Raw genomic sequence first — 15,000 nt, forward strand, 5'->3', positions numbered from 1 at the left:
CTTGAGGATTTACGGTATATACATATATATATATATATAATGTATATTTGGATGTACGTATGTATATGACAATATACATTTTACTTTCTAGAGTAGGTATACTGTATCCTTGTGCATAGGATTGGCATCAAGAAGCGCATCCATCCATAAAGCACTGTCTCTGAAACTCCTTCAAACATATACTAGCATTAATAAAAAGGCATTAAAAAAATGATAATAATAGATATACATAAATCATCCAACTACTACCATAGTTGAATAATATTCTTACAGCCGCAATTTACTCACATGCAGCATCTTCAGAGCTTGTCGCTAATTCACTTCTTAACCAAATGGAAAACCATTAATATTTTTGAAGAGGACTGATTCCTAGATTCATTTTAGCATAAAAAATTGAGATTTGGTTCAGTAGAAAAAAGTTTACATCAAAATTTGTAACAACGTTATAGGAGAGAGTAAGTAACACCTCCAATCAAGTTTAGATCGAAATAGATTATTTTAATTTAAAAGCAAAATATATTTATCTTAGCTTCAATGATAGAAGAAAGCATGAAGAGTTTCTTAGTTTTGGTCCCATGTAACAAGAAATTGCATCAAAAAAGTTGTGAGGTAAAATATGAAAAAAATGTAAGGCAAAATATTGGATTTAAGTATTATTAACTTCTTCCTATCCTCACCAGTTTCCAGTAAGATTATATATATATATATATATATATATATATATATATATATATATAATTAACAATTAAGGAACGGCCATAATAGGCCATTCACACGTGAATGGCCTATTATGGCCGTTCCTTAATTGTTAATGTTGAACTTAAAAATGGTCTATGACTATTTAATTTTTTCCCACTGGGCCGCTGGTGGCAATAAAATTCTACAAAATTTTTCCTTGCCACCCTATATTGATTATATATATATATATATATATATATACATTCACATACACAAATATATACACATGCATACATACACATATTCTTAAATATGTCTACATATATCTGCATATCTGACAGACTGGACAACTGCATTGTACTCCGGTGTCTCGTTTTAAGCATGGTTTCCATGGCTGGATGGCTCTCCTAACGCTCACCTCTTTTTGTAGTATACTTAATACTTTTCCACGGCACCTGCATAAATGTAACTTGCAAGGTTACAGAATACACCATGACAGAAAAATGAGTAGAAGAGAGAGAGAGAGAGAGAGAGAGAGAGAGAGTGATGGCTTTTGGTAAGGTGATGAGAGATGGTAAATTATAATAAGCAGAAGTGATTTATTGTTGTGAAAGGTGGAAACGGGAATAGTAACTGAGAAAACATTATTGGGAGGGACAAAAGGAAAGAGATGACCCCAGCTTTCACCAATTCTTCCCACACCTCTCATGTTTACCCCATCCTGGGGTGTCTTCCACCTGGATAGCATAACATTTCTTTAACCATATTTTATTGTCCATAAGTATCATGGCACCTGTACCAGAGTAGCCTTCTCTCCTGCAAACTGATTTTGATTCCTCTTATACCCATTTTCCACCTGTATTTCATTTGTCCATAATCATTCTTATTCTGTGTTCAGCATTCACAAATCCTTCCTATTCATTGCTCACGTCTCACTTCCATGCACAAGTGTTTCACTTCATGCTCTTCGATCATACAATGTTTATTTCACTTAGAAAAAGGATCCCTTTGTTGCTGGTGGCTGAAATAATTCCTTAAACTTGATCTTTCTCATTCTTAATCTTAGGCCATCCAGCTTTAAGCTTATCATGTTTGCAAAAACATCTGAGGATAACTTAATTCATACCGATCGCTATTAATTATTTATCATGCTCATTATATATAAATGTGTGTGTGTGTGTGTGGGTGTGTGTATGAAGGCATAGTTATATGGTTAAAGAAGTTCACCTTGAACCAGATTGTTTTGTGTTCAATCCCACAGTGTGACACTTTGGATGAGTGTCTTCTACTATAGCCCTACACCAACCAATTCCTTGTGAGTGAATTTAGTGAGCTAGCAGAAATTGAGTTCAATTTCTGCTGAGGTCAATTTTGTCTTTCATCCTTTTTGGATCAATAAATTAGGTACTAGTTGTGTACTGGGGTCGATCTATTCAACTGGCCCCCTCCCCCAAAATTACGGGCCTTGTGCCTAAAGCAGAAAAGAATTTAGTCGACAGAAATTGTGTAGAAGTCTGCTGTGTGCGTATACATGTATGTGTTTGTGTGTATATGTGTGTCTGCTTTTGCTCCCAGCCAACTGTTTGACAACTGTTGTTGGTTTCCTAACATTCCTGTGTCTCAATGGCATAAAAGACCAACAGAATAAATACCAAATTTTAGAATAATGCTCTCTTTTACTCTTTTACTTGTTTCAGTCATTTGACTGCTGCTATGCTGGAGCACCATCTTAAAGGGTTTTAGTCAAAGAAATCAACTGCAGGACTTATGCCTAGTACTTTTTCTATCAGTGTCTTTCACCGAACCTCTAAGTTACAGGGACCTAAAAACACCAGCATTGGTTGTCAAGCAATGATGGGAGGACAAAGACAGACGCAGACATGCAAACACACACATGCACGCACGCGCGCGCACACACACACACACACATACACATATATATACCTATTTTTTTACTACCCACAAGGGGCTAAACACAGAGAGGACAAACAAGGACAGACAAACCGATCAAGTCGATTATATCGACCACAGTACGTAACTGGTACTTATTTAATCGACCCCGAAAGGATGAAAGGTAAAGTCGACCTCAGCGGAATTTGAACTCAGAACTTAGCGGCAGACAAAATACCACTAAGCATTTCGCCCAGTGTGCTAACGATTCTGCCAGCTCACCGCCTTGGTATATATACGTGTATGTTGGCGAGCCATACACATATATATATACCATGGGCTCCTTTCAGTTTCCATCTACCAAATTTTCTCACTAGGCTTTGGTTGGCCCAAAGCTATATATTAGATATTTGCCCGAGGTCTCATACAGTGGGACTGAACCTGGAACAATGTGGTTGGGAAGCAAGCTTCTTACCACACAACCACACCTCCACCTGTTTGATTTAAAAGAAATAAACCTTTTGAAATTAGTGCCCCAGCACTAGCACAGTCCAATGACTATAACAAGTAAAAGATGGTGGTGCTCCAGCATGACCACAGCTGCATGGCTGAAACGAGTAAAGAGTAAAAGAGATCTCAAAACTGATTATCTTCATCAATAAAAATTGTACATTAATCTGGGAATAACTTGTCAACATTGCAGCAATGTAGCTAAACTTGGATCCAAATGGTAGAATGAAATTGTCACCTGCTTTAGATGTTGTTATTCCTGCAAAGGTGAAGTGAATTTCAATAAAAGCAGAAAAAGTTAGTGTCAGCAACTTTACATTCTTCAGTAAAGAAAGACTGCAACAGGAAATTAATGGCCTTCTTCAATTCAATTGAGCATCAAGATCTTGCATCATTTGAAGTGACTAAAAAGAAGCTTAAAAGAAAAGCCGATGTCATTAAAAGTTGATAGGAAACTGCTTGTAATGTTTCCAGTTCATTGCAAAGTTGCAGAATGCTGGTTTCAATCTTTGGCACAAGGCCAGAAAGTTTGGGGAAGGGAGTAGGTTGATTACACCAATTCCAGTGCTCTTCTGGTAATTATTTTATTGACCCCGTTTAATAATTACACCATCCTCCCAGCTGTTTTTTTTTTTTTACCATATCTACAGGTTTAAAAAAAAAAAAAACGTTGTCACCTAACTTGAAGAATTTGTGAAGTAGATTTGTTTTTGGCTTTTTTTCTATTTTCACTCAGTATCAACTTATCAAAAACGGATCTGATCTTTCTAGTAACCTTTCATCAATTCTGTGGGTTTCATTCCAGACAGGGTATTCAGATTAGGTGCTACTTGGTACACTCTTAGAAATTATTGAAGTGCAAGATCATCCATTACTTCATTGTTCACCTTTTACAATTGCCCTCTTTCTAAGTGTCAACAAAACATTCTTCTTGTCCATTTGATCGAGGATGATGCAGTGGAGTGGTGACTTCTTCAATGATGAACATTTTACAAAATTTTCTGAAGTCATCTGATGTAAATTGAGTTCTATTATCAGACACAATGGTATCAGGAATACCATATCTTGTGAATAATTTGTGTAAAAAGCTTACTGTAACTGCAGATGTTGGCTTTTAACATTTATGCATTTCCAGCCACTTTGAGAAACTGTCCACCACAACAAGGTAATATAAACCTTTAAGTGGTCCAACATAACGAACATGCAGTCTGGACCATGGAATATCTGCTTTTGGCCATGGTTGCTATTTAGTGGTGGGTACTATAGCAGCTAAGGCACACCCTCTGTATGCTTTCACTGATTCTTCAATGTCATGGTCCATTGCTCGCCAATATACATAACTTTCCATTAATGATTTCATTCTCAAAATCCCTGGGTGACCAATAGGAAATTCCTTTAATAATCACTTTTGCAGTGTGGCTTGTACTATAACTCTTTGTGCATACATCAACATATTGTCACACATTGAGAAATAGCTTGCATTTTTATCTCTTCTAGCCTTCAGTATTCCTTTCATCTTTTTAATGTATTTATCATTTTCCAATTTTAATTTTATGTCTCATAAAGTAGCTGGTAGTTCACGTATGACGTTACACAAAGCATTTTTAATTTCATCTTCTGCTTACAAAGCAGCAATCATGGTATTTTCAAATGGTTCAGTATTTTTTGAAAGCAGTCTTGATAAACAATCAGCATGACCTAATTTCTTGGATGGTAAAAAAATCTTAAAATCATAGTTTAATAATATCATACCCCAGTGCTGCAACCTAAGGGCAGTATGGGTAGGGATTCCTCCTTTCTCTTCAATTTTATCTGCATCATGTTGCAGATTTATAATCCTCTGATGTTCTTCTGCTACTGTCTGCAGAGTTAAAATTTGGTCCTGTTCTAAATTTGTTAATATCTGGGAATGTATATCTGCATTTTTTGCTTGCAGTGATCCCTTAAACAAAATTTAAACACTTGAACATGTCTGGGGTCAACTCTTTCAATTTGAATTTCTTACACTCTTTTAACCACTTCAGTATAGGTGACAATATCTTTTTTGACCAAATTTAAACATTGCCAGTGAGTATTGAAGAGGGAGCATTTTCACTGGAAATTTTCGATAAAAAGTGAATTGTTTCATCAAAATAAATCTCATCTGGTTCCTCAGCAGAACATAGTTACTATTTTTTTGTGTTTGGCAAGGGATAATTTTCTTAAAAGCAGTCACGCCTTTTTCTTGTTTGACCAACTTTTACATTCTTCTTTGAAGATTTCTTCATATCTTTGAATATGTGCAGAGAAGGCAATCCCTTCTGGATTATAGCTGAATTCTTCCACTGAGTTTGCTACACTGTCTGGCAAGTATGAACCTAAAGTATTTTCAGACTTCTTCAAAATTAATTCTAGCAACGGTTGGTTTTGCTGTTGTTGTTGCTGCTGCTGCAGTTGTTGCTGTAGTTGCTACTGTTGCTGCTGTTGGTGCTGCTGTTGCCTTTGTAACTGCATTACGGAGGTCAATAAATCTTCCAGGTTAAACAATTTTTTCTTTGGGTTTGTATCAGATAAAATTTTAAATGTCCAATGCAAGCTTCGAACAACTCGTCACCACTTTTATATCCTGGGGTTGGATACATAATTTAACAAAGCAGAGCGGAAAGAAAGTATTTACACAATGCAATTCGATTACTATTACACAAGACTCACTGCTCTCAATCAACGGTTCACAGAGAACTGTTTACCAATCCAAACTGCCAATCGCTCACAGTTCTTTATTTTATAACAATGTGTCAGTCCACCTTTAGTCACTCAAGTGGGGGTGGGGGGTTGGAATCCTTCCACAACAGTAGTATTTTCCCATAGCAAGATATACATTTTCATAAAAGACTAGGAATGAACAATCTCACTTGTACGACAAAGATGTTCATTTACAACCATCAAAAGGTTGTAGTAGAAGACACAGAGTTATAGCAGAAAACCCATGCTTAAAATACTGCTCAGTGAGATTGAATCCAAGACCACATGGTTGGGAAGTAACCTTCTTAATCACACAGCCGCACTTGCACCAATGAATACAATTTCTCAAAATTCAACCAGATAATACAAACCAAAAACAATGATTCCATCGAAAGATCCTTTGTGCTAGCAAGAGTAAGGAATGAATTACTTTTGGGTTCTCATTTCCATGTTTGGAAGAAGTGTCTGACAAATGTGTACAAGAATGTAACACATGTGCTTCACGCATGGTAAATGGTCAAGTACCATGAAGTGATGAAAGCAGTACTTCAACCAGAACTTCATTGTAGTCATGAAGGAGGGGACATCTAGCTACTTTTGTATGCAATATATGCTCAGCAACATCTTCAGTTAATGCCAACAACAGTATAAATCAGTTCTACCTCCCTGAACTGTTTGATTGGCTAAACATGCGATTAACATGTGACCTACATTTCTGCATCAAGGGACTATCACTTGACATCCAGCTGCCTTCATCTCTTAAAGGTATATGTCAATGGTGGCCTTGCATTCAAGCTAATTTGTGCAACTCCCAAGATAATTTTAGGCTTCAGCTTTATTTTGCCTGAAGCAGTATTCACTGGAGATGTAAAAACAAAGGTACCTGAGAAACATATACTACATTTCTCCCAACCCTGTTCCTCTTCCTCTATCTCTCTCACTTCATTCTCTCTCCCCCCTCTCTCTCTCCATTCTCTCTCTCTCTCTCATCATCAACATGGTATTAAATAAATTGTTCAAAGATGTAAATAAAGTTGAACAATTTCATGTAAGAAATAGCAGTAAAACATGGCAGGTAAGGAGCAGCAAAGACATAAAATGTCCAAGCAGATAGAATTTCAAAGAGTTAAAAATGAAATTGGCATGGCAGGTAAAATTACTTGTTCAAAGATAGATGTTTTTAGAAACCGTTTTGAAAACCTGTTTGAATCAATGTGAAAACATTCTTTTTTCTATTTGTGTGTGTGATGTAAATACAAAATCAGAGAGAGAGAGAGAATTGTTAAGAATTGTTGAGAGATGTCAGACATGGATTTAGTTGGACAATGTGTTGTTCTATAGCAGACAGGTAAAATCTTTCACCATTTATAGTTATTGAGTCAAAGAAAGGGGTACCCAGATTTGATTTGAACCTATTGCACCATCAAACAAAAAGCTGCAGGCACAGGTGTGGTTGTGTGGTAAGAAGCTTACTTTCCAACCACATGGTTCCAAGTTCAGTCCCACTATAGCCTCAGGCTGACCAAAACCTTGTGAATGGATTTGGTAGACGGGAACTGAAAGATGACCATCACACACACACACACACACACACACATATTTACGTGTATGTGTTTTTGTGTCTGTGTTTGTTCCCCCATCATCGCTTGAAAACTGGTGTTGGTGTGGTTACGTCTCTGTAACTTAGCGGTTCAGCAAAAGAGAATGATAGAATTAGTGCTAGGCTTACAAAGAATAAGTCCTGGACTTGATTTCTTCAACTAAAAAACCCTTCTAAGGTGGTGCTCCAGCAAGGCCATAGTCAAATGACAGAAACAAGTAAAAGAATGAAAGCATGTGCACACACATCAGCCTGCAGCCTCCCACCTCATAGCTAACTGCCCCATGCGCAGGTAAGAACATGTCCTCCACTTCCCACCTGACCATCCTACCAGGGCCTTACTCTCATTCAATGCACTAGCTGCAGGCTGGAAGAGGCCCTGTGACAGGCCCTGCACCACATGGATGGATGTAATTAAGGAAGATCTCCAGAGGAGAATGCAGTGGGGTTGGCACAGGACTGGGAAGTAATGGGAAGCACTGCTGCACCTGGTCAGCTCTATTCACAATGACACCTCTGGGACCACCAATCTAGGATGGCCCCAGCCTCATAGTGCAAAGAACATGAAACAAGTAAGCGGATTTTATTATTATCTGCAGTGTATGAATTATGGGCCTACATTCTTTCTCCATGAATCCAAGTTCACCCATACTTTGATCCAAGGAACTGATATTAATACACATCCTCTCAATCATTGTTAAGGGTTTATATCCACTTTTCCATGCTTGCAGAGGTCAGATAGAATTCTTAGAAGCAGATTTTCTATGTTTGGATGCACTTACTGTCAGAACCTGTTTCCAACATAGATAATATCTCCCCATGGGCAGACATATTTTTGCAGAATATCAGAAATGAAACATTCATTTACAATTTACGATGTCAAGACAAGGAGACACAGACATAACCACATTCACACTTAAACACACAAATGCATGCATGCACACACACACACACACACACACACACACACACACAACTCACTCTCACGCACACTCTCTCTCTCTCTCTCTCACACACACACACATTCACTCTCATACACTCTCCCTCACGCACATATTCACCCACACACACGGCTGGCATTTTTCAGTGTCCATCTACCAAATCTACAAACAAGGCTTTGGCCATCCCAGGACTATAGTAGAAGACAGCCCAAGGTTCTACACTGTGGCACTGAACCTGAAGCCCTGTGGTTGGGGAGCCAACTTCTTAACCATAAAGCCATGCTGTTTAAAACTGAAAGTGTATTTCCCAGGAAGATTCAGCATAACAAACATTTACAAACTCTTCGTCAATGGCCCATGTATAACGTCCGTCTGTATATTTCTTACCACATTAAAAATCTGCTTCATCAAATTCCATCTGATCCATGCCAGCTGGAACATGGATGTTAAATGAAGCTGATTATGATTGACATCAAGTGGGCAGCTAAATATAACCAAAGGGAATGTTTTTGATTTATAGATTTCTACAACATACAACAATATGTGTTGCATGGCTTAGTGGTTAGAGATATCCGGTTCATGATCATAAAGTTATGGGTTCAATTCCTGGTGTTGTTTTGAGCCCTTGGACAAGATGCTTTATTTCACATTGCTACAGTCCACTTATCTTGCAAAAATGTGTTGTGCCTGTATTTCAAAGTGCCACCCTTGTCACATTGTGTCGCGCTGAATCCTCCCGAGAACTACATAAGGTATATGCTTGTCTGTGGAGTACTCAGCCACTTCCATGTTATTTCATGAGCAGGCTGTTCCATTGATTAGACCAACTGGAACACTCATTGTCATAACCAACAGAATGCCAATCACACTACTAACACCAATATGGGTCAGTTGTGCTCTAATTTCATTGCCATTTTTATTTATTTATTAGTCTTTTGGTTCCAACGATATATTTGTTCACTTCTTCAGTTTAAATATATTCATCTTTATCCTTTGTCATTGTTTTCCTTCTCAGTCTATTTCTGATTGTTCTGGATACCCCATTATGTCTCATAGGAGATGGTAGTATCAGCTGGCAGCAATGCGGTTAATGTCTTCAGATTTGGTTTTCCTGTAACCTACATTTGTTGTCAAGTTATGAATTCTGTCTTTTGAGTAGAAGGTACTTGGTAGGGATGCCTTGCTCTTGGATTAAATGAAGGTACCCTTCGAGATATGACATTATAGAATTGTTGATTCTTCATGGCAGGCTCTTAGTGTTGTTTATTCTCTTTGTCATTTGAGGTTTTTCTCTCCTAATATTCAATTTCCATCTTTTACTTATTTCCCTTATTAGACGGCAGCCATGCTGAGGCTCTGATTTGATAAATTTTAGTAGAATGAAGCGACCCCAGTACTTATTTTTTAAAGCCTGGTACATATTCAAACTGCTAAGTTACAGGAACATAAACATATTGGCACTGGTTGTAAAGTGGTGGTTGGGGGACAAACACACACACACACATACACAAGCCTATCTATCTATCTTTCTGTCTATCTATCTATCTATCTATCTATCTATCTATCTATCTATCTATCTATCTATCTATCTATCTATCTATATCTATCTATCTCTCTCTCTCTATATATATATATATATATCATCATCATCATCATCATCGTTTAACGTCCGTTCTCCATGCTAGCATGGGTTGGACGGTTCAACCGGGGATCTGGGAAGCCAGAAGGCTGCACCAGGCTCCAGTCTTGATCCGGCAGAGTTTCTACAGCTGGATGCCCTTCCTAACGCCAACCACTCCGTGAGTGTAGTGGATGCTTTTTACGTGCCATATATATATATATATGTGTATATATATATATATATAATATATATATATATAATATATATATATATATATAATTATATATATATATATATATATATATATGTGGCAAATGAAAGATGGAAGATGAAATATATGAGAATTTATTGATCACAACAATATTTTTGACACACCTAGCATCAATCCCTCGTGGGTGTGACACTCAACAACTGGTTCAAGAGCATCCGGCAGTGTAGATGTATCTCGTTGGGTGTAGACACAACCTGTTAAAATAACAGTTCCACAATATAACTTCTTGTTTTGTAGAAAGAAAAGCAGTCAGGCAGAGGAAATATCTTCATTTATATAGAAGATCAAAAATAAAATCACAGATGGAAAAAAGAGAAATGAACACACAATCCAGTGAAAAAAGTGTTACATATATACATATATCATTGTTTAACGTCCATTTTCTATGCTGGCATGGGTTGGACAGTTCGACTGAGGTCTGGAGAGGCAACGGCTACACCAAGCTCCAATCTGATCTGGCAATGTTTCTACAGCTGGACGCCCTTCCTGACATCAACCACTCCTTGAGTGTAGTGGGTGATTTTATATACACACACACACACACACATATATATATATATATATATATATATATATAGATTCAGATGAATAAGTTGAGGCACCAGAATTTAGTATGGTGTTATCCATACAATTTCAAAGTAAGGTGATTAAAATCAAAATAAGCAACAAGGATATCCAGAGGTAATGCAGTCCGATCATTTCATGCAACTTCATTTAATTGAACGATGCAATCATTACATCAATTTAAAATGCTCTGGATTTTAAATTGATGTAATGATTGCGTTGTTCAATTAAATGGAGTTGCATGAAACGATTGTACTGCATTACTTCTGGATATCCTTGTTGCTTATTTTGATTATATATAGATAGTAAAAATATGTTACAAAAAGAAAATATAAAATACACGTGGAAATGTAAGGGTAAAATATGAAAAATCAACGAAAATGCACATTGTAAATAAAAAAATAAAAAAGGCTTTTTATGAAAGGTAACGACAAATATATACATTTAGATGGACTGAGGTAGTAATAAAATATATATATATATATATATATATACACACATTTTTAATTACCAGACTGCAGCCATGATGGGGTACCGCATTTCATCAGCAGCAGCTCTCCGTTGTAGGTCGACGTTAACTGTTCATGTTCAGTAAGTATCTCTGGCAGGCTTGCACGGGGGCTACAAGATCTGCTCCTGATCTGCAACAGCGATGACATCTGCTGCAGGTAGAGCTGCTTGATGCAATGGAGAAGTGACTACTCTCGTGTGTTCTTTCTTTTTTCTCTTTTTTTGTTTCTCTTCAATGACTGGAATTACAAGCTTCAGTGATTGGTGCCACTCATTACATCACCAGGCCTTCTCCTCCCAAGTGTCTGGGGAGATGCTGGAGCTCTTCATGTCTCTTCAGTTCATCTCTGTATTGCAACCTCAGCCACCAGGGCTTCTCCTGCCCTGATGCAGTTCAGTACAGAAAACTGTCTTTGGTAGCCTGCTGTCTTCCATCCTGCAAACACCTCCTGTGCAGCACAGCTGCAATAAGGTAATGCAGGCCTCCATGCTAACTGTGCCAGGGCAAACTTGCTTTTCATATCTTTTCCCAAGTTCAGTAACAATTGCAATATTTATATTTTGATGCTCAGAAACTTGGCTGAGATATTTACTGAGCTTTTTCTCTGTTGGAGATGTTACTTCAGTCTTTTGATATGATGTGAATATAGATTTAAGGCCACAGCTTCTCCACTCACCAAGTGTGGTGAATATATCTTTGAGTCATGTTGGAATTTCCAGTAGTTTATGAGTTCTTGTATCCATCTCACTGAGTTCATGCAGTGACCAACTGAGAAGGCCAACTGTAGCTGTTGGGATAGGCACTGCAAAAGTGTTGCGAATGATGCATTTGTTGTGCAATGAGAGCTCCTTTGACCATATTTTTCTTACTTTTTTGAAGTATTCATTTCTTTTTGCCCTTTCTTTATTAATAGGCTTATAAGACAGACAGATAGACAGACGGACAGACAGACAGACAGATAAATACATACATAGGCTGACAGACAGACACATACATACATATATACATGCATACATACACACATACATACATACATTCATACATACATACATACGTACGTACGTACGTACGTACATACATACATACATACATACACACATACATACGTACATACATACATACATACGTACATACATGCATACGTACATACATACATACATACATACATACATACATACATACACATACATACATACATACATACATAGGTAGGTATGTAAGTAGGCAAGTGGGTAGGTAGATAGAATGTTAGGTAAGAGGGTGAAAAGGAAAGAGAGTTTGTCTAAGTTACCTTACGTCCCCACAATGAGTTATGTTACCCTCTTCCTTGTTTTCTCTCTTAACTAATTATTCTTACTTCTGCCACCAGCTTAGCTCTCTCTGTATATCTTTGTCATCCGATGTCATTGTCTCTACATTACTTTTTCATAAATACTTCCTTCACATAACTTATTGTACACTCATAAAAAAGACTGTCTTTTTTGGCTGGTACTAAGACGTAAGCACATTTGTAAGACATTCTAAACACCCGAGATTCTTTAAATGGATATATGCTCATACTTAGTTGTGCACAGCTACAAGAGCACACATGTAAAAGGTAATGATGTATACATACACACACATGGACAAACACCTAAGTCGTATATACACACACCAATTCAACCACATATTTACAAACTCTGGGAACTCTCCTTCAACTCAAAATGTTTCGTTGCTTTGTTAGAGACTGACTTGAACTCCATCATCACCTTCATCGTTGTTAAACACCAGCTTTCCATGCTGGCATGGGTTGGATGGTTTGAGATGGAGCTTAATCAATGTTGTTATCGTGCAATGCCTGTGCAAGAAGATTTTTTTTAAAGTGAGGAAAGGCTGTGCACTGAGTCAATCCCACTCACTAAGCAACAGCAGCCATAATCCGAAAAGAAGAACAAGTCAACATCATCGGTAACCACTGAGCCACAGGTTTTATGTCGGAGTTATCCCAGTTTCCTGAGTTACCTTCTCCTTGAAAGATGCCCTACCAAAGGCTAGGAGTCCTTCACTCCCAATGGTTTAACCGCGCGATCGGGTATTCAGTCCGATTATTTCTATGTACCCGCACATGATACAGCCTTAAGGCATTTATTGGATGGCCATTGACTCTCAAGAGTTCCTCCGCCCTTTGACGGGTTTTGTTTTTCATCCCGCAGGGTGTCCAATAATCACCCTCCTCACCAAGCAAGCTTGGTGGGGTTGCCAGTTTAGTCGCCAACGACCCGACCATGCAACAGGTTGTACTGGGTTACATGTTACCAGTAGCACTCATACATACATACATACACAACATACCAACCCATCTGAAGCAAAGTATGGCTGAACTTGGGTTCTTGGAACGAGAAGGTAAATCCTTAATTCCTACACTACAAATGAAAACGTTATCTGGGACTATAGACATCTGCAAGACCTTCTAAAGATTTAAAGATGATGAACAAAACAAGATGCAGGTGGCCCATCAAAATTCATTCTGAATTAAAAAGAGAAAGAGTCCATGCATAACATCAACCTTATCATCCCTTAACTTCTGCCTTCCATGGTGGCATGGAGAGGATATTTTGACAGGATCCAACAAGTCTGGGCTCTGCACCGAGCTCCAATGTCTGCTTAGTGGGATTTTCTGTGGTCGGGTACCCCTCCTACTGCCAACCACTTTACAGAGTGTACCAGGTGCTTTTTCCGTGGCACCAGCACTAGTAACATCACCAAAGTACTGGTGTTGTTGCCACCATATATATATATATATCATCATCATCATCATCGTTTAACGTCCGTTCCATGCTAGCATGGGTTGGACGGTTCAACTGGGGTCTGGGAAGCCTGAAGGCTGCACCAGGCCAGTCAGATCTGGCAGTGTTTCTACAGCTGGATGCCCTTCCTAACGCCAACCACTCCGTGAGTGTAGTGGGTGCTTTTTATGTGCCACCGACACAGGTGCTAGACGAGGCTGGTGAACGGCCACGCTCGGATGGTGTTTTTTATGTGCCACCGACACATATATATATATGTATTCATATTTTTATTTATATATATCTATATAAAATTATGTGTGTATATGTATGTGTGTATGTACAATTAGTGAAGTGGGAAATGTGTTAGTGACAGGTTTGTACCTTCACTGGTTGTATGTATTTGTATATGTGTGTTTTTTGAATGCGATGAATCAAGGATGGGTAGCAAGTCTTCCTCTCCTTCATTTCCCCTTCATCTTCTCCACAGACATCGTCGACATCATCATCATTGTCATAATCATCATTATCATCATCATCATCATCACAATCTTCTTGTTTAGTTTATGTGTCTTTTCCGCCCCCCTTTGTAAGTACCTGTTTTATTTGGTTTTGTAGTATTTTTGAGTTGCATGGATATGAAGATTTATGTGTGTGTGTGTGTGTGTGTGTGTGTGTGTGTGTGCGTGCATGTACATGTATGTGTGTGTGTGTATGTGATTAGCAGATGGTGATATCTTTCACTGACTGTTTACCTCTCTACTATATTATCTCTCTGGTGTCCTGTAGTCTGTGTGTGTGTGTATATGTGTATGTGTTTGCATATGGCTGTATGTGTACACACACACACACACACACATATATGTCTAGATGGGTTTGTGAATATGTGCGTGTATATGTACATGCATGCTTTTGAGTGTTGCATTTC

At 38.0% G+C, this 15,000-nt stretch overlaps 1 protein-coding gene and 1 long non-coding RNA gene across 13 annotated transcripts in view; one reads left to right on the top strand and one right to left on the bottom strand.

Annotated features, from left to right (window-relative positions):
• Nucleotides 1-15,000, top strand: part of LOC115214900 (tensin-3) — a 930,040-nt gene that overhangs the window by 285,119 nt on the left and 629,921 nt on the right. The gene's annotated exons all lie outside the window — the stretch shown is intronic.
• The window catches only part of LOC118764659, a 22,032-nt gene continuing 7,556 nt past the window's right edge, over nt 525-15,000 (bottom strand). The window contains exon 3 of the long non-coding RNA XR_005000477.1: nt 525-663. This is a non-coding gene — a long non-coding RNA (uncharacterized LOC118764659). The remainder of the gene's footprint in view (nt 664-15,000) is intronic.

The sequence above is a fragment of the Octopus sinensis genome, linkage group LG8 (assembly GCF_006345805.1).
Source record: "Octopus sinensis linkage group LG8, ASM634580v1, whole genome shotgun sequence".
NCBI lineage: Eukaryota > Metazoa > Mollusca > Cephalopoda > Octopoda > Octopodidae > Octopus > Octopus sinensis.